The following is a 21519-nucleotide window of genomic DNA, read 5'->3' as shown; positions in this document are numbered from 1 at the left end:
GATAAAAGTCAGCGGAAGTCCTCTTGGACTTGGTATATTTCCTGATCTATGGTATGCAATCTAGCTGAGCTGCTTTTATTGTGGGGTTGAATTATCCCCAAGCATTACGGAGAGACATGACCTACTTGACTTTCCCTTTCAACTTCCTTTTCACCAGTCTCCTCATCTTTAAGAAGTTTCCCTTTTTGAAGTCAAATATGACTGTGCTGGACTTCCTTGGCCATTGTTCACTTACATATACGTTGCATCTGAGAGTGCTATGGTCATTTTTTCCAACTGGTTCAACAACAGTTTCATTTCACAGAAGTTGCCGACGTCCCTGTAGGACTTAAGTCTAGAATCACCTCCCCTCTCATCAGTACTATGACAAACTGCTCTACAGCAGAGTCACTTAGGGCATCTAGAAAATTTGCACACATTTACCCAGTCTTCACAAGGGTATTCCATTGTGTATTGATAATGTGAATGATTTGGCTTGGTTATTTTAATTTTATTTTAATTTGCCAATCAAGATGGAATGCCGTGTCTCATTTAGTTAATTGTTTGTGTATGCTTGTAGGTGATGCATGCTTGTAACATTATTTCATCTGTAATGTAATGCTGTACTCATTAACGTACCAAAAGCTAAGGTTTCCTAGCAACACACTCTGGATAAACTGTACTGCTCTAGGGTCCTTAAGACAATCTGCAAAGCTCTCTCAGTACAAAGGTAAAATTCTCTGCTGCTATTCTACACTTAAAAATATGACTTCTAGGGGGGAAAAACAAAAAACGATTTAGATTGATATATCTATCATGCTACATTTCTCAAACGGATTTGGCTCCCAAAGCATGCATGAGTTATTTATATTCTTGCAGATTAATCTGAGTATCTTTCTTGAATGTAGAGAACTTTTTGATTTGCAGAGTTTGTTTTCCTTTTTTTTTTTAATTGAGTATTTTTTGTGGAATGCATAGCGTTTGTTGGGAACTGAAAGAAAGAGAGCTGCAGGGAGGCCAGACTTCAGATCTACATTTAGCCATGAAGCTCCCTGGGTGACATTGCACCAGTCACTGGTTCTCAGCCTAACCTACCTCACAGGGTTGTGAGATTCCATGAGGAGGAGGAAAACGATCTGTTCCACCTTGAGCTGAAATGTGTCCTTGAGCTCTGAAAATGCCTCTTGCCTGCCTGGATGGAAGGTAGAGGGGAATAGGTATGTGAGAACTAATCTACACTACAAAGCTAAAATTCACATTTGTTGCTCTGCCCACTTTTGCCCTGCCCACCTTGTTAATGTGGTCCTCAGATGGTTGCCAAGAAATAAATGTGCCTCCTGGACCAAAGAAGTTTCCATACCACACCGCTGATGTGGGGAGGATTTCTTTTTCCCCTCTAGCACAGCCTACTGTGACACCCGAAAAGCTTTGTGGCAAGCTCAGGGAAGATGTTGACTCAGTGTGTGGCAGCTGTGGAAAAGGCATATTCCATGCTAGGGATCAGTAGGAAAGAAACTGTGAAGGAAAAATGCTAATATCATAATGCTGTTACACAAATATGTGCTGCAACTGCACTTAGAATTCTATGTACCGTTCTGGTTGCTTGACACCCCCCCCCCCCCAAAAAAAAATGATATTGGTGAGTTGGAAGAGTCAGAAAAGGGCAACCAACTATTTACAAAAAAGACAGGACTCTGTTTTTATACCTACGTACCCACCCACCAATTTTAATTGTTCTCTGAGATGTGGAGGGGGGGAAACTTGGATATTCTGGGATCAAATCAGAAACCGGAACACGGCTTTTGTAATTCTGGGACTGTCTCTGGAAAAATCGGAACACTTGGATTGTATGCTGTCGCTGCTGGTTTGCGAAGTTGTGTACACATAGTGATAGGCACAATCTGTTGTTTATGAATTTATGAGTTTTAATGTGTTGTCCCCCAAACCAGCCTTGATTAGAAGTTGAGAAAAATTATGATCTAGCTGTGTTTTATGCAGGTAATGTGTACACTGTTTTTTAGTATTGTAAGGGGTAGCAATAAAATTTAATCCGTGGGGTTTTTTTTAAAAAAAAGGAATGAGGCACACAAACACAGAAGATACTTCAAGGAGGCTGGCAAATGCCTCAAAGGAATAGGAAGCCCATGGGGTACAGAGGTTACTTCATAAAACTGAAGAGATGAGCAGGAATTTAATGACACATTCAAGCGGGACAGAGGGAGGCCACAGAGAGCCCTGGAGACAAGATCAAGCTAATGATTAGTGGTAGGCACACAAAAACTTCCAACTTGACTTCAAAAGTGGCATATAGATATATGGGGGGGGGGGGGACTCTTGCTGCTTCAAGCTTATTTGGCCATCAAACATCTGCTGTGCCTCTGTTTGATGCCAGCCAATTCATGCATTAAAAGATCTATGCAAAGCCAAATTATGCAGCATTACCGATGAACGTAAATCTCTGTCAAAATTATCCCAGAATTAATTTGGTAACCTACTTTCTTGCCTTTGCAGCAACATCATTTTTCCCCCCAGTAATAATTACCCATGCCCTAATTACTATATCTTCTAATAGTGTTGTGATTTCTTTTGGAGGGGGGATTTTTTAAATTAGGAGTATGGCAAGGGTTGGTCAAGGATGGATCAAAAGGTGAATAGTTATAAATACCAGTTGCTAAGGGGCCAGGGCTGTCTTAAGCATATCCGGTGCCATTGTACAGAGATCCCACCACCCCGCCCCCGTTTCCCAGAGTTGTCAACCTTTTTTAAGGGGGAGACACCCCAAAGTTGTTGACCTTTTTAAGGAAAGGTTCCCCAGAGTTGTTGACTTTTTTTTTTAGGGAGCTGACACCATGTTTACACATTATCTCTGCTTGGGAAAAGAAAACAGGAAACATAAACTTTTTTTAGTTGCTCATTTATTAACAATGCACCTATATACTATACACTTATATAGTCTCTCATGCATGTGGGCCAGCCAAAATCTGACAAGTCACTCCTGGTCTTAAATTGTCCAAGCAAAATGGCATACCTTAAACTGCCAAACCTTAATTGACTCTGTGTGAGTAGCTGCAAGTACACAGTTTCCCAACACCTGTATGGTGTTTTTATATGAGTAGAATGTGTGCTTTTATTTAAAATGCATCTCTAGGTTATTTGCGGGGCATAGGAATTCATTCTTCTTTTCTCCCCCCCCCAAATATATATAGTCTGCCCCCCCACAAGGTCTGAGGGGCAGTGGACCCCGGCCCCTTGCTGAAAAAGTTTGCTGACCCCTGCCCTAAGAGAGCAATTGGTTGGATTTCTATAGCTTATAGCTCTTGACATTGTACTGCAATGGCCTGGCTGCACTAATTGCAGCAACAGTGTGTTCCTTGATTGCTACATTCACCACTTCCATTTACAGAGCTGAAGTAAGCTACCTTTTTGAGCTTCAGTTTCATTAACAATCACATTAATCAGAAGGAACTAAGACAGAGAGAATATTTTCAAATTGTGAAGCAGTACTCAAAGTCTTCATTTTGATCCTCAAATGAGATACATGTGATTAGTTTCTTTCTGCCTTAACATTTTTACTTAATACAGGGGGTCTTACAAAAGGAAGGGAAAGAAAAAAATTATTCCCCCACACCCCAGACTGCTATGTGTATGAGAGAAAGTGTTATTCTTTTATTCTGCAACACTGCAAGCCCCAGGCAAAAATATTCTCAAACATACCTTTCACCTTATTTTGTGAGCAAATGTCTATAGTAACCGGCAGTTACCTGTTTGTTATTTTTAATCAGAGTGATCTATCATTCCTTCCCCAAACTACTCTCCCTAAAGGATGGCATGGTTAGGGGCAAGAAGGAACTCTTAAGCTCTACGCCTTGGCCTTCTCATCCTCAAAATTATCATCATCATCTGGAGAAAACAGGCAGCTGCACTTATCTTGAAATGGCTTTTGTAAATCTAATGCTTGGAGAGTGCCTTTTTGATGAAAACCATTCATATATATGGTAAGGGTAAAGGGACCCCTGACCGTTAGGTCCAGTCGTGGCCAACTCTGGGATTGCGGTGCTCATCTCGCTTTATTGGCTGAGGGAGCCGGCGTACAGCCTCTGGGTCATGTGACCAGCTTCTGGCGAACCAGAGCAGCGCACGGAAATGCCGTTTACCTTCCCGCCGGAGCGGTACCTATTTATCTACTTGCACTTTGATGTGCTTTCGAACTGCTAGGTTGGCAGGAGCAGGGACCGAGCAACGGGAGCTCACCCCATTGCGGGGATTCGAACAGCCATGCTGGGGCTATATAAAAGGCTATTACTGCCCCACAATTTCCAAAGTCATTACAGCTCATGAACCTCTTCCACCTGTAGTTAGGAGCACATCCCAAGATGATTGTAGGTACTTTGGTCTGGGACAAATGCACCTTACCCATGAATCAAGCAGAGCACTGAGCACAATAAATAAAGCCAATTCATGTTTAATGAGTCTTATTCCCAGGTAAGTATAGAATTGCACTGTAAAGTGATAATAGGGACTATTAGTAATAGACAGGGTTAAACTGACAAGGGGAAGTTTGCATTCTTGTTCACTATTATTTATTAAATTTCTATACTACCCTTCATCCAAGGATCACAGGGCAATTGACAATAAAAAACCCCCACAAAAATATAGGTGCTGATGTTGGGGGAGCGATTTGCCACGTGGGGTGGGTGGGGCGTAGGGCTATTCTGCATGTCCCCAATTTTTGCTCCCATGTTGTTGCACATGGGAGGCATTAACACCCATGTGCTAATACGCCTGTCTGATTTAGAAAAGGCTGCAACCATCTACCTTTGAAAGACTGACTATCCAATTATATGAGGGCATTGCAGTACCTGGCAATACTGCATCCTTAAAAGCTTGAATGTTCCCAGCAACTGTGAGTTAACAGTTCATTCTCAAGAAACATAACCATTTTGACAAGGAATAATTTGTCAGGTCTACAACTGGAGACTAGATTAGTTTTATAGCTCTTCTGCAGCAAATCATATTACCGCTTACAGGCTGGCTAGTTATTGATGATACCAATTATCTGGCAATGGAATAAGTCTCATGGTACAGGAAGAGGTGAAATCAGAAGTTTTCGTTTTGGGATTTTGTTCAGGGTTTAGCTTGGAGGAACACCTTTTTCTGTGCATCAGTGAACTGCACTTTCCCACAAGTACAAGAGAGGTCCAAACATGACCCACCCTCTCAGTTGAGTCCTGGCGGCAGCTGGTTCTACCTGCATGAACCATCATCCCTGAGAATGGCTGAAATGTAGATTATTGCTTTTTGCAGATTCACATGAAGAGCTGCTGCCCCCACTCCATGTGTTGCACAACACACTATCTGCACTTCCAGAGTGTGAGTGTCTACACAGTGGAGTCCTCCAGACACAGGCTTCCTCCCAATCTGAAATCCTATGCAATTGTGGTTTCAGATCATGTAGAAGCCTATGCATATAGAATGTGATGTGTATATAGGCTGTATTCAGTGGTCTGTGTTTGCCCAAGTTTGAGTCTGGACTAAGGATTCTGAGCCCCTGTGTTCTGATTCAGTACATGATATCCAATCACACAACATTTCAGGATTTGCCATTGGTTCTTAAACTCTGAGTCGTGATTCGCAGCTTGGACGTTTAGACAGCCAATCACGTTTGGGAGTGGGAGTGGCCCAGGCCTTCAGAAATGTATATAAGCAGTTGCTTTGCCCCTGTTAAATAATAATAATAATAATAATAATAATAATAATAATAATAATAATAATTCATTATTTATACCCCGCCCATCTGGCTGAGTTTCCCCAGCCACTCTGGGCGGCTTCCAATCAAGTGTTAAAAACAATACAGCATTAAATATTAAAAACTTCCCTGAACAGGGCTGCCTTCAGATGTCTTTTAAAGAGAAGATAGCTGCTTATTTTCTTCACATCTGAAGGGAGGGCATTCTACAGGGTGGGCGCCACTACCGAGAAGGCCCTCTGTCTGGTTCCCTGTAACCTCACTTGTCACAGTGAGGGAACCGCCAGAAGGCCCTAGGCACTGGATCTCAGTGGGGTGAACGATGGGGGTGGAGACGCTCCTTCAGGTATACAGGACCGAGACCGTTCTCGAGTTGTTAGTTCAATAAAGGTTCTTACTGTTATCGGTGTGTCTTGCCTTGTGGGAACCCACCTACACTTCATAGGCCATCCCCCTGTGCAGATGCCCACTCTCAGCACACAGACACTGGGCAACAGAACTGGGAAGCCATGCAATCCTGGGTTGCAGGATCAGTGGTGTGGCACTGCTGCCTCTTCTGAGCCTTGACTCCATCTTGCTCATCGTAACATAGTTTGCTCAAACTGCAGATCAAGTGGCGAAACTGTTCCTGGATTGAACCACTTTATACTGCATGTAGCAGACAGCATGATCCAATGAACCAGCATAGCAAACATATTGACACCTGGAAAACTCAGATGTCAGGGCAAAAAGTCTTTGCCAGCTCTCACCCTGATATGCTGAAGGTGGGAAGCTATTTGATCATTCAGAACCTCCTCTCTCTTCCCCCATTGCCCTTTGAAGTGGTCCAGCCTATGTGCATTTGTATCAGCTCATCAGGGTGGTTTGGGATTGGAGTGCTTTGCAAAATTCATGCAGACAGAATACAAGTGCATGCATATGGACTGTAGAAGACGCTTGCATAAGACATTGGATAATTATAGTCTTCTGAACTCGTCTCTTCCCATAGGATATCACAAGACATATTAAAGAGAACCAAGTTTGCGAGTTTCTAAAATTGGAATGAATTTATGCGTGAGTGAGTTTTTTCTCTTTACTGATAACAACAGGTAACCTTGGAGACCACAATTTTTAAATTTGGATTATCAGAAGAGCAAGCTTATTTCTGTTCAGTGTTTTATAAGGGCCCACTTTATTAAGTTATCCATCAATATTCTTCTCTCCCCTCTTCCAAATGCTGTTACATTTCAAACAAATTTCACCCTTTCTCACCCTGGATTGGTTTTTAAAAGCCCTTGTGGCTCCTGTAGCTTAATTGGATTCTTGCCTCATGCTAGACAGCTGCTTATTAAAATTTGAACTATTTATAAATAAGTAATAGCTTGCTAATAATAACCACTTTCCCCATTAATTAAAGGTTTTCTCTTTGAATAACTGCTGAGGACTTTTGTGTGACATCTTGAATTGTATTTTTAAGTGGGGTGTTTTTTTGTTTTTTGCATTAATGATGTTTGAAGTTGAATACCTAGGTTTGTGGGAGAGGATTGTGTGCCAGCTCTATTATTTCTATTTCTGTTTTGTTCCTAAAACACAAGCTCTTATTTTTATTCTATCATTTCAGAATAGAAAAATGTGGTTTAAGAGAATATTCAGAGTGCAACGCTGGCTTAGTAAGTCTGTAGAAAATGCAATCTACTGCTGGGGAAAAAATAGGTACTGAACTGGGGGGATTATGGGCACAGCAATTCAGACTCTCCTTACAAGGTTGGTGTGTCTGTCTCCTGCTTATCGCCAAACGTGCAGGCAGGGAGGCAGGCTGGCAGCTTCCCTGTTGGTGGAGCCTGAAATCAGGCGTCCTGAGGATGGGGAGGGGACAGGGGTGAGGAAATCCACAATCCACTGGAGATGCCGGTCTTACTGCCAGCATGTGCCAGCATCAGGCCCAGTGGATGTGCCAGCCTGGAACTGGTGCGAGGATTGGGCCTGATCTTCTGCCCTCTTCACCTTCCACAGCACCATCTGTGAGTGGGTGGGTTGTAGATGTGATGGTGATTTAGCTGTTCCAGAAACTCCACCATCATAGGACTGGAGGTGTGTGTTTAGATTGCATCCTAAGGGTGATTTCATGTTTTATGTAGGAAGAATATTGGCATGCCACTGAATGTAGGGAGCTGCATGCAATGATGCATGCTGGCGTTGCATGCAATGGGCATGACTGGCCCATTTTCACTGAGTGAGCTTCATAACAGAGAAGAGAATAAGCTTTTATATCTCTTCCAGTTTGATTTCCACATCTGTCATCTTCTAAAACATACATACATACATACATACATAATTTGCAGACATAATTTTATTTGTATGCCGCCTTTCCACAGTCCAAACCATGCTCAAGGTGGTTTATGACATGAAAAGTATACATCACAGCAACGTAACAAAAGTAGTCATAAACACTGAAAATGTGCAACCAAATCGAACCATTTCCACATAAATAACAATATCTGAAATAAAGAGACAAAAACACAACAGCAGCAACCCCTGCACAACAATAAAAAACCACAGCCAATGCCCCAAGCCAATACCCCAAGTCTGTTCAGCAGCCTCAGCTTTTGTAGCTAGAGTCAGTCAGGGCCCTGCCTTCCCAGGCCAGGTAGAAAAAGTACTGCAAAGCTGGGTTCACAGCTAAAACAGTGCAAATATGCTTCCCAGTGTCCCATTTTCTCCCAGTCGCCTCAGTCAGCATAGCTGGAATTGGTTCACTTCCTAGCATCACAGGTAAAAGGTAAAGGTAAAGGTACCCCTGCCCATATGGGCCAGTCTTGACAGACTCTAGGGTTGTGCGCCCATCTCACTTAAGAGGCCGGGGGCCAGCGTTGTCCGGAGACACTTCCGGGTCACGTGGCCAGCGTGACAAGCTGCATCTGGCGAGCCAGCGCAGCACACGGAACACTGTTTACCTTCCCGCTAGTAAGCGGTCCCTATTTATCTACTTGCACCCGGGGGTGCTTTCGAACTGCTAGGTTGGCAGGCGCTGGGACCGAGCAGCAGGAGCGCACCCCGCCGCGGGGATTCGAACCGCCGACCTTTCGATCGGCAAGTCCTAGGTGCTGAGGCTTTAACCCACAGCGCCACCCGCGTCCCAACATCACAGGTACTCTACAGCAAATAAACAACAGACACCTCCTCAGACAACAGATAGGCAACTCAGGAGGGAGCCTTCGCTCAACTTTCAGCATCAAAAGCAAATGCGGGTGTTTGCTGAGGACTCCATTACCACATCAAAACCCCTGAAGCTACTTAGCCACCCCCTTCACACATCTGAGCCTCTTGTGATGTGAAATCCTATCTGAAGCTGCATGCAGCAACTCGAGTACAAAACATATATTCCATAAATTCTCTCAGATGCATTTCTGAAAATGCATTCAAACCCTCCAGAAAGTGATATTTGCACACCAGCATGGAGTTTAGATAGAAGCCCAGGTATTAAAGCTGCTTGGATGGTGAAGTCCTGAGTTTCACCTCCTCATCAGCCTCCAGATTTCATTCTACAACAACGTTTCCATGGCCATGCATACTGTTTTTGCGCTGTTCCAAGAAATAGAATTAAACCACTCCAATAGCATTGAACCGCCATCCTATCCCAGCGAATACACAAACCTTTGAAGTATATATGGATTGGCATGAAGTTGTGTTGTCAGGGTACAATTCAAATGTTCTTTTTGCTCAAGTAAGACCTCTGCTATAAAAAGAATGACACTGAGTCTCATGGGAAGACTAATATCTGATGTTCAAATATGCGACATGTTGGCTTTAAATCTCTCTTCCATCAAATGGAGCACTTTGTGGCATAAGAGTGACTCGGCAGTCTGCTTTAACAAAGAACTCTGTGGCGGTTCACCGAAATGTCTTGTAGCTGCCATATTTGCTGAGGCTCTTTTTCAAGTCTTTGTATAAAGCTTTCTCCATATACCACCCCCCCCCCCCAGCTAGGGTCCTCAAAGCATTGCAAACTAAAATGAAGACACCTACAAATATTAATTTCCTTATGTATTTATTATGTTTATATACAGTGGTACCTCGGGTTAAGAACTTAATTCGTTCTGGAGGTCCGTTCTTAACCTGAAACTGTTCTTTGCCTGAGGTACCACTTTAGCTAATGGGGCCTCCTGCTACTGCCTCACTGCCAGAGCACGATTTCTGTTCTCATCCTGAAGCAAAGTTCTTAATCCAAGGTACTATTTCTGGGTTAGCGGAGTCTGTAACCCAAAGCGTCTGTAACCTGAAGCATCTGTAACCTGAGGTACCACTGTACTATCTTTCTTCCCAGGAGCTCAATACATGGTTCTCCCTTCACTTTATCCTCACAATCAGCCTAAGAGATAGTGTCTGGCCCAGTATCACCCAGAAAGCTCCATGGCTGAGCGAAGGGACATTTAGCAAAGGGGCTCCTGAACAAACCTTCTTACCTGCTTCATGGAAGGAAAGATTGTTCCCCCTCCCTCTCTCCTGTAGCCACTTGTGCTTCCTGGAAGGACTCTCCAAAGGGACAGCCGTCCCCACCTGAACAGTCTGGAATGGGAAGCTGCCTTACAGATCATTGGTCTCTCTAGTTCAGATAGGCTCTGTGCCCAGTGCGACTGAACCTGCCACACTCCCATAAATCTGCCTCTGCCCTTAGTTTAGTCCTTTCCTTGCTCTAACTTTCCACTCCATGTTATCACCAGTTGCTTGAACTAAGCTTTTAACTATGCTTGTCTTTGATCTTTGAAATTCCTCAATATGTTTTGTCATGATCTCTCAGCAGGCTTTCATTATGTTCAGGTGCTCGCATTTCTCCTCCAACTAATTAACTAATAAGAGACTATTTAAATAACATAGACTCCCTGCTGTGTTTTATAGACCCTTCAACATAACTTAGCTTCTTTGGAACTTATACATTCTTCATAGTGATTAACCAGGCCCAGAGGATTACTTACTTAAAATCGATAATTTCTGGTTGGGGAAGGAACGTACTCTAGGTTCATGCCTTCTGCAGTTCATCAAGGCAGGTTAGCAAAGATGCCACAAAACCCACATTTCTGCCACTGTGGCTCAGATGCAGCTGTGGAGCTCCTCCACTGTTTGTCTAGAGATGTTTGCAGGCACAAGACATTCTAAAATGGTACCAATTGGTCAATGTGTTAAAAGTGTCTTAGGAATGTTGTACATTGTGTGTGTTTTCTGGCCTTTGGTTGAATTTATCTGTTTTTAATTGATCTTGTTAAGCTGGTTTTAGACTTGGTATTTTGTTTTATTTTATTATTGTTTTTGCATAAAATGACCAACCAGTATAGAGGATGTTAAGATACTGAGAAGACTGTGTACTACTTGGATGGTATTAGCCAAATTTTGCAAGTTAAACATAAAAGATGTTGCTGGAGAAGCTTGATTGTTTCAAATGTATGATTTCTCTCCTGCCCACACCTCAAGGGTAGTCATGGCAGTCTTTTTTAAATTTTTTATTACGGGGGGGGGGGGGGGACCTAACGCATTACCTTAATAACTAACACATTGATTGTGGCACAGGCTTTTGTGGGTAGAGTACACAAAATTATATTATCTTTCATTATGGCCAACAGTTGCCTAATATTAATAATAATAATAATATATTTATACCCCACTCCTCAGCCACTCTGTGCGGCTCCCAACAGAATATTAATAACAAGATAAAACACCAAACATTTAAAACTTCCCTAAGCATGGCTGCCTTCAGATGTCTTCTAAAAGTCATATTTGATGGGAGGGCGTTCCACAGGGCGGGCGCCACTGCCAAGAAGGCCCTCTGTCTGTAAATGAAAACTAAAAAAGGGTATGATGGAATGCTAAACAGTGGCAAGTTTCTGGTTGAACTTTCTAATTATAATACTACTTGAAGGGACAGCTACCTCATCTTATTAAAATTATTTTTAATTCTGTTCAATTGTTCCCTACATTTGTCGTGTTCTGTCTATGGCCCCTCCCCCATTTTATTGTTTTATACTATGATAACTTCTAGCTTTTGTTGCATTTATTCCCATCGCAACTGATTTACTTTCTATTGCAATGATATTGGGGAAAAATACAACCAGGTTTACAAATACATGTGAAATACCATGTATATAAAATAATAATAAAAATTGACCAGCTCATCCTGGGAAAAGTTCAAACAACTGAACTGACCTGTCAGGGGGTTGTCTGAACATCCCTTTTGTTAGGGCTTTACTTGGTTTGGGCTCTACTTGGGTGTAAATTCTCCTGAAATCAGCCATTCTAAATACCAAGTTGATTTAGGACTGAGTTTCTCTACTCTCATTCAAAAATTCCACTTCTTCATACAATGGTACTTTGGTTCTCAAACACTGCAAACCCAGAAGTAAGTGTTCCGGTTTGCGAACTTTTTTCAGAAGCTGAACGTGCTCCGTTTTGAGTGTTACATTTCTGATTTGAGTGCCACACTTCCGTTTCGAGTGTTACGCTAAGGTCTGTCTGTTTTTGCTATTTATTTTGCGTTTTTTGTGGCTTTTTTCTTATTTTTGTGACTGTGTGGAACCCAGTTCAGCTACTGATTGATTGATTGTTTGATTGATTGATGATTGATTGATTGTGTGACTGCAGTACATTGTTTATCGCTTTCATTTTATGGATCTATGGCCTCGTTAGATAGTTAAATTCATGTTAAATTGCTGTTTTAGGGGTTGTTTTTAAAAGTCTGTAACGGATTAATCCATTTTGCTTTACTTTCTATGGGAAAGCGTACCTTGGTTTTGGAACGCTTTGGTTTTGGAACGGACTGCACAGTCTTTTAGCATAAAGAGTAGATGCAGAGAACACATCATAAATCTAGTGAACGGGTTAAATACAGCTAGCATTTACCACCTGCTTTATCATTTACCATTAATACTTTGTTTGGAGTAGAAATGAAAAATAAGTCCTCTAATTATCATGTCCTTAAGATAGTGCTGAGCTTAATGAACTTGGGTTTACAAATGAAATGTCACTTGAAGGTTATGTGTGTTCAGGTTTGTTTATCGCTGCCACCTGCCACCTTCATTGCAAAATGGATGGATGTATTTTTTTAAAACCCCGGGAGTCTGTGACAGTACAAACCTACGTCGCTCAAAGTTGTATTCTGATGTCATTAAACGCATAGGTGACTGCAAATGAATGTGTTAGGCTGACAGCAAATCCAAACTTTGATTGGCAAATTGTATGCAGCAAAAATGTAATAGAAAAATATAGTAATAGATTTTGATCAGCTTGGTGCTGATGACACCAAGGTTGCAGGTTCAATCCCCATAAGGGACAGCTGCATATTCTTGCAGGGAGTCAGACCAGAAGATCCTTAGGGTCCCTTCCAAGTCTACAGTAAGGGCCTGGATAGCTCAGTTGGTTCTGTGATCTCTGAAGAGCTCATTTAACTCCCTAAGTATAATTTAACTCCCTAAGTATAATATGTGCAGCTCTAGATGCAATATTTGAAATATTTGCAGCTCTAAATGTAAAATTTGAAACTCCATACAGCCTTTTGTAAATCCCACTTCCCAACCTCTTGAGGTAGCTTAGGATGAACTGTGGCTTGCTGTGGGCTGCCTAGCAATTTTTTCGGGTGAATGGATACTTCAAAGAATATATACTGCAACATGCAGTACTTTAATTTCAATTTTGTTATATTTTTGTTTCCATTGAATTTGTTTTGAAAAGAAAAGACATTATCTAATTTTGATAATTTTATGAAATTGATTGTTTCCAAAGTCTGAGGCTTTTCTAGCTATTTTTTTAAATAAACGTTTTATATGGTTTCATGTAAATATTGTTTTTGTAAAAAAACAAATATAAAACTTGCTAAACATATATAAACTTATATAAACCCATGATATGCATGGGTTGTTTACAACCATCAGCATTAGACATTCTTTCTGATTACGTTTTCTATGGGAAAGCGTGTCTTGGTTTTGGAACGGACTTCCGGAATGGATTAAGTTTGAGAACCAAGGTACCACTGTACAGGAAAACTTTGGCTTTGTTTAAACAGGTGGGTTCAGAAATTAGCCACCCGATAATCCAAATGCTGATGGGGACAGTTTGCCCATCACACACACACACACACACACACACACACACAATCAGTGCCTTCCTTTCAGTTTAAAACTTGTACATGCCATTATATCAGACACAGTATCTCCTCTGCCTAATCTAGCCTGTTTAGGTTTCCTTCCCCAGCTTGAAAAGTATGGCTGTTTTTCTACATACAGTAATTGTTCATGATATTCTGATGCCTCCCCAGCAGAAGAAATCCTTTGTAAAATCTTCATAAACATATGAGTCATTTCCAAAGCCATTCCACTTTTAAACCTGCTAATTAATGTTAGCATTAATTTAGATAGACTTCTTGAGCAAGTTATACACTCACATCCTGCTTCTGGGCTTTCCATAGGCATCTGGTTGGTCATTTTGAGAGCAGGATCCTGGATGAGAGACAGCTTTTGATTTTAGCCAGCAGGGCTCTTCTTAGGTTCTTAGAAAAACATCCAGTATAAACATAAGCTGTATTATTATTATTAAGCTTTTTAATACACCAAAACAATGTACATCTACACAGGAAGCAATTTCCATACATTGTTTTGGCAAAGTTGAAAAGTTTCTGACCCACGATCACGTTAATCAAGGGACTATTTATTTCAGATGAATTAATTCACTAAATTAATTCAAAAATCTCTGAACTTTAAAGTAGCCCCTATAACTTCCTAGTGACCTGAATGTGAAATGAGTAGCTCTTTTTCAGTGAAACTTTGTGCATTTCCCCCCCAATTCAATTTTATTTTTAATTCACATGGTTGCATTGCACTGAAATCTTCATTTGATTATGGCTTCAAGGCCACAATTGTTGGGAAAATAAAAAGAAAGCATTTGTTTATATTACACTGTGCATGTTTTGATGTTTCTTAGTCTTCTGAAGTATATTATGCATTTTAGCAGAACGCATTCTAAAATTCTGGTGGCTGGGGAAGGGGAAATGCCATGAATTAATTGTAAAATGAACTGGAATGGAACTAATTCTTTTAAAAAGCGAACTGACCAAACACTGATAAGGACTAGCAACTGGAAACCTCATGGGGAGAATCTAGTCCCCCGAAAGATTCCCACGTGATAGATGCTCCTGGCATTCCCCTTGCAGCCTTTTAAAATTAAGGTACAATATTTTATTTGTCAATAGAAACATTTCTATACTTCCAGAAAATGTCAGGGAGGTGTCTCACCCCACTTTTTCCTGATGTTCCCCTGGTACTGTGTGTTTATAGCACAGAAAACTGGTGTGCCTCCTTGCAAGTAAGTCTACTTATGTTCATAGAATCATAGAACTGTAGAACTGGAAGTGAACCCAAGGATCATCTAGTCCAGCCCCCTGCAATGCAGGAATATGCAGCTCTCCCATATGGGGATCAAACCTGCAATCTTAGCATTATCAGCATCATGCTCTAACCAGCTGAGCTATGTTGCAGTGCACCGGCTTGTCCCTTGAAATGAATGGTTTTCTCATAGATTCTGAAGATTGCCATTATAAGTAAAGGAGGCACTGCTCTGTTTATTCAGACACTGAAAGGAAAAGTGGATGAAATATGAACTTTACAGGAAATAACAAAGCAGTGGCGTACTAATATGCCCATGCACTTGTTGCTTCCAGTATATCTTGGGACACACCCAGTGGAAAAAATAATTGGCAAAGGCGAGTGTGTGTGTGTGTGTGTGCTGAGTTATTAGTGTAGGATGTGTGAGGTAGAGAATATGGTTGTCTATGGCATCCTTTGTATCATACAACCATATGCCTGAAAGAACAATTATCTAGGCTTATTCGGCAAAGCAATCTCTTGGTTTCATAACATTCAGTCATTGCCTAGGACTTGGGGACTAGCAGTAATTGGTACATGTGTGGCCAACTCCAGAAGGATTCACATTAATTAAAGCTTTAAGTTTAGCAAAAACAATCTAGCTGGAGAACATACCAACAAATATACTCTTGGAAATCCTGTCGGAAAGTTCCATATAAACAAGTCATAACTGGATGCTTTCGTTGGCAGTTAAGGGCAGTCTGTAACTCCTTGAACTATCAAGTATTGGCTGAAAGCATCTTCAGTACATTGATGGCTGCATTACAGGCAAAAGATACAGAACAGAAAATCCTCTTACAGCTACAAGAACAACTTATGCATGCCGAGGGAATCTGGATTCTTACACACAAGGGCAGGCTGCGTGCTTGCTATGTGTATACCTTTTTATTTTTACCCTGTTGCGTGTTTGTCAAAGCGATCCACATACACAATGGTGCTGTTTAAGCTAATGGATCTCTTTCATCATAATAGAGATGAATTCAGGACCAGGTATAGCAACTGGTATTAAAGCAAAAGGGGACACCATTCACATGAGTTCTATGACCATTCTATTCTTACTGACCCAGTGAAGGTCCATGCTTCCATTAAGTATAATTGCTTTAGTTCACACTGAAATGGGAATGCCTGTGTGTTGGTGAAAGAATGGGGAGATGCCACTGAAGCTATAATAAACCCCCAAGAAGAGCTCTCTCGGAGCTTTAACTAGTTGATAATTAACTGAATGTTGTTCTCTAGCAGCTAACATGTGAGTGTTTTAACTTTAGATCAGATGACATAGGTCCTGAATTGCAAATTGCCATTTTGAAGGGAGTTGCCTTTGTTTTCTTTGCTCCAAAACTCTGTGGAAGGAGGATGCAAATGAAACTCTCCAGGTAAACGGTCTAAGACAGAATGCAGGCTGTGGAGAGAGAGACATACTGTACCTCAGTTTATAGGTCTGTTTGGATTATTCCATATTTTGTAATCTGCTGAGCCTATGGTTGGATAAGCATATGCCTTATGGAACTGTTTTAGAAATTACTACGTCCCATTTATTTCATTAAGTGAGTGGGTTTTTTTTGTTTCGTTTTTTTAAAAGATAGCTGTAATGGCAGGAGAAACTAAATCTTAATTGGTTTTAAGATGGTTCTCTATATCTATTCTACTGTTCTTGATTGAAATATTATTATTCATGCTCAGTAATGAAGGTGGCTATTTTCTCAACCCCAATGGAAGAAAGAAAATGCTAGTTATTGCTGAGCATTCTCAAAAGATAATACAACAGTTTTGTTGATGGCAGAAGAGAAAGGGGAGGAATATTTTTACAATTTATCAGCTGTAATTTGTTCACATTCTATATTTTTTAAGCAAATCAGTAGAAAAATGGGGGAGGGGAGATTAAGTGCACAATGTATTGTGATGATAAAGCTTGTGCACCACAGTTTTTGTTCTCTAATTTGCTGAGCATCTCCAATGGAGACAACGGGCTAAAAAATAACTTTGACAAAATTTCATCACCACATTTTTTGGAGAGAGGCTGGCTGTACACAGCTTATGTATTTCGTGGTATATTACAGAGATAAGACAAGTCTCTAGTGCTTTCGGATCTCATGAAGGCTTATAGCACCACTCAGGAAATGGAGAGTGCATAGCAGTATTTATCCAATGCACAGCCCTTATTTCTGGGTATATTTGATAGTCAGTCATTTTATCTAAATAAGCAATGTCCTTGTCTATGGAGTTATTTGTCCAAAACTGAAACTTGTGATGGCAAGATACACTGGCCAGTTTCCAGCCAACTGTGCCCAGCCAAAACTTCATGCATGCTACCTTAAAGGTAAAGGGACCCCTGACCATTAGGTCCAGCCGTGGCCAACTCTGGGGCTGCGGCGCTCATCTCGCTTTATTGGCCGAGGGAGCCGGCGTATAGCTTCCGGGTCATGTGGCCAGCATGACTAAGCCGCTTCTGGCGAACCAGAGCAGCGCACGGAAACGCCATTTACCTTCCCGCCAGAGCGGTACCTATTTATCTATTTGCACTTTGATGTGCTTTCGAACTGCTAGGTTGGCAGGAACAGGGACCAAGCAACGGGAGCTCACTCCGTCGCGGGGATTCGAACCACTGACCTTCTGATCGGCAAGTCCTAGGCTCTGTGGTTTAGGCCACAGCGCCACCCGCGTCCCAACATGCTACCTTAAGCTCCTCCCTTATTACCAGTTCTGCAGTGTATAATTTTACTTAACTATACACTGACACAAGTGTCATGCGCTCTTAAGTAAACCCCTTGCTTCAAAATGAGATGTCAGACGGACCCAGGCTCCTCAAATTTCCATTTCACCGATAGACCCAAAGAACAGATGTTAAAAAAATCTGCTCGTAGTTGGCCAGACGGCTTTCATTCCCCGTTTCTGGTCATAAAAAACAACAACCTCGCCATCTCTATCTTTTCAGATGTATGTGCATCATTTGCAAGGTGAGAGATAAACACAGTGGGAACACGGATGTAATAGCCACTGTGAAATCTTGCCTTCTTGCTGTTGCCAACTTTTGCCTCTCTTCGATATACCCAGTGAAATGTTATGACACAGATCTGAATATATTTCATGCTGTACACATCTCCCCATCACTATATCCACAGAGAACAGGTGGCATGAAAAAACACAGTACACAGACATAGAAATCTACCAGCACTGGTCTAATGTAGGGATGGCACAATAACCCACCATATTTGATCACTGACAGGGATATTGTCGTTTCACTAGTGCAGGCAAGTAGCCCAGGCCTTCATTTCTCTTCCTATACAGTTTAATTTCCGTCAGGAAAATTAACTATTGGCAGCTGGATGCGAAAACACCTGTGTATGCTTCTACTACTTATAAAAATAGATGCATTCGAAATGCAATAACTTGCAGTAGCTCAGATGTTTTGTGTGCAAATGCTGCCAAAACCAGCAATGACACTGACAGACTTCCCTGGATCACCCTCTACAAAATATCTGGAGAAACTCCTTCAGGGTAGAGGTGGGACTGAGGATTCACATCTGTTGTTAGTTTTGTCCTCTGTTGTGCAAGGACTTCTCCAAATTACTATACAGGGGTGTGTGTGTGTGTGTGTGTGTGTGTGTGTGTGTGTAAGAGCTTGTTGTTTTCAGCCTTGTTCTTTGCAGCCTTGCACACAATTAGTTTATGAGATAAATTGCAAGGTATCCAGTTCCCTCCTGCAAAGTCTGAAAGAGCAACAGGGGAAACTGACCAAGGGCTTGCCAGTTTCATTTCAATAATGAAGGGACCTTTCTGACTCCATTCAGAGGTGGGAGAAAGCTTGACAGTTTCACCACCACTCTTTGCGCTTGGACAAGAGACTAGGCACATTTGGCACCAAGCTTTCCAGGTCAGTCTGAAGCACTCTGTAGATTATATGATACTACAGTGGTACCTCTGGTCACGTACTTAATTCGTTCCGGAGGTCCGTTCTTAACCTGAAACTGTTCTTAACCTGAAGCACCACTTTAGCTAATGGGGCCTCCTGCTGCCGCTGCACGATTTCTGTTCTCATCCTGAAGCAAAGTTCTTAACCCGAGGTACTATTTCTGGGTTAGCGGAGTCTGTAACCTCAAGCGTATGTAACCTGAAGCATGTGTAACCCAAGGCATCACTGTATGCTACTTGCCGAAGGATATGTTTGTTGAGCCCTGGCTTTGATTTCTGTGCAAAAACTAGTGGGGAGTTTGGATGATATTGGCTATTTAATGCACATTCCCTCTGATTTCTCAGCTGAGAGGTTATATAGCACTGCATCAAGCATCCCACTATTATTTCCAGCACATTTTCCCATCGCTTTCCTTATTGCAAAAGTCCGGATTTTGAGGGAAGCAGGTTTGTTGTGCAAGACTATAATTGCGTTATCAGAACTGGTTGCAGTGTGACTGAATCCCAGTCAAAGAAACCTGGGAACTCCCTATCTGATGGAATAGTGGAAAACTCCATAGGAAATCCAAAGGGATTTTAAAAGTATAATCCAGAAATGCTTAGATTATCCTCCCATATACCTTGCCATGTCTATATATCTCACCTGTGGTGAGTCCATCCAGGCTTTCATATAAGAGCAATAATTAGGGTAAGGAAATTATTATACAGGCATAGATATCACATCCATCTTCCTTTTGTGTGAATCGTGCTATAATCTCTGGTATGGGTTTTGAGACAGCTAATACTGCCCTTTCTTTTGTCTGTGTGTTTGGGGTGTGTGTGTGTCAAATAAGACTTATTTGGTTTAAATGACATTCATGCTGTCACACCTGAGTGATGCCAAGGTTGGCATTCAATGGCCTGGATTCAAAGGAACAGGCAACTAAGTCTGTAAACCCAAGGAAGCTTTAACCTGGCATTTCACAAACAGCAGTGCTCCCCTTTCCCTATGCAACATGTTTGTGCAAGAGATAGAGCAATTCTATGCATGTTTACTTAGAAGTAAGCACCATTGAATTCAATGGGATTGCTGTTTCCAAGTCAAGGGAATTTAGGATTGCTGTTTCCAAGTCAAAATGAATTTAGGATTCATTTTCTGGTTTCATCAGTGCCTTTTGCATTTCCAACCCTTTTTTTTATCCTTTCTTTATCTTTCTATGAGAATGTAAATATTAATTATATTCTTTCTGTTGTTCTAATCTTTTTACTTTCCCTTCGTTCCATTCACCACCAGCCTCTGTCAGTATTCATTTCCATTCTAAATAAATAACAATTTAACATAATCTTTTCATTGAAAACCTTGGCTGGAACCTTGGTGTAATTTCTCTTTCCTCTCCATTTTAAGTGTAATTGTTTTCCTTCCCTACCAAGGCAATTAAGATAAGTACCCTTCTTTATTATTTTTAACCTTGCTTTTAAAATTTATAAACTTACAGAGAATTGCTGTTCTTCATGTTTTGTTTGCCTGCACTGAACCTTCCTTTATTTTTCCTCATTCCATTTTATTTTTTAGTTTGCTCCAATTATGTTGTCATGTCTGTATTTTTCCTCTTTCAGAAATTCAGTTTCTCTTATAATATTCCAATTCCGATTTCCATGTTGTGCCGATAAACACAAAGCAATATTGTAGAGTCTGCTTGGAGCCTCAGTGGACTAAGATTATTGCTTCTAATGGATGACTGGTGCTCACAATCAGTAGATAAACGGGTAAATTTGTACCTAGATTCTACCATTCCAGCTTGTGGGTTGGTGCTAACCTGACAGAAGAAGTTCCTGTGCGCTCTGGCACTCGTCACAGTGTCCTGTTGTGCCAGAAAGGGTTTCGTCATTCTGGCCACATGATCTGCAAAGCTGTCTGCAGACAGACATCAGCTCCCTCAGCCTGAAACGAGATGAGTGCAGCACCCCACAATTATCTTTGACTGGACTTAACTATCCAGTCCAGTCCTTTTTTTTACTTCTCATGGGGTGGGGAGCATTCCTATAAATAGAGCACAAGCATGTCAGGGAAAAGGCTAGGCTGAAACCCTTCTCGATGACTTCTAGCATTCTACATGCAAGGGGTTGTTTTGGGTATGGAAGAGCATCAAAGCAAGTGATCCCCATCTGTAGTCTACATTGAACAGTCCAGACATAGGCAGTCTGTTGTCTGTGAGAACTACCCCAGAAGCTATCTTTCATTGCCAAAGTCATGAATGTTATTGTACTCCAGACCCTGAAACACTTCCTAAAACTTTCTTTTTTTAAAAAAAAAAATATTATTACTTTTCCAACAATTTAAACACTACAAGAAAAGAAGAAAAACAATACAATACAATACAATACAATACAATACAATACAATACAATACAATACAATACAAAAAAGAAAAACAATACAATACAATACAATACAATACAATACAATACAAAAACACTACATAACACTAACACATAAAACTAACAAAACAAAAACCATTTAAGACAC

This window comes from Podarcis muralis, chromosome 1 (assembly GCF_964188315.1).
Source record: "Podarcis muralis chromosome 1, rPodMur119.hap1.1, whole genome shotgun sequence".
Lineage (NCBI taxonomy): Eukaryota > Metazoa > Chordata > Lepidosauria > Squamata > Lacertidae > Podarcis > Podarcis muralis.
The sequence above is the reverse complement of the archived record's forward strand: the minus strand, read 5'-3'. Positions refer to the sequence as shown.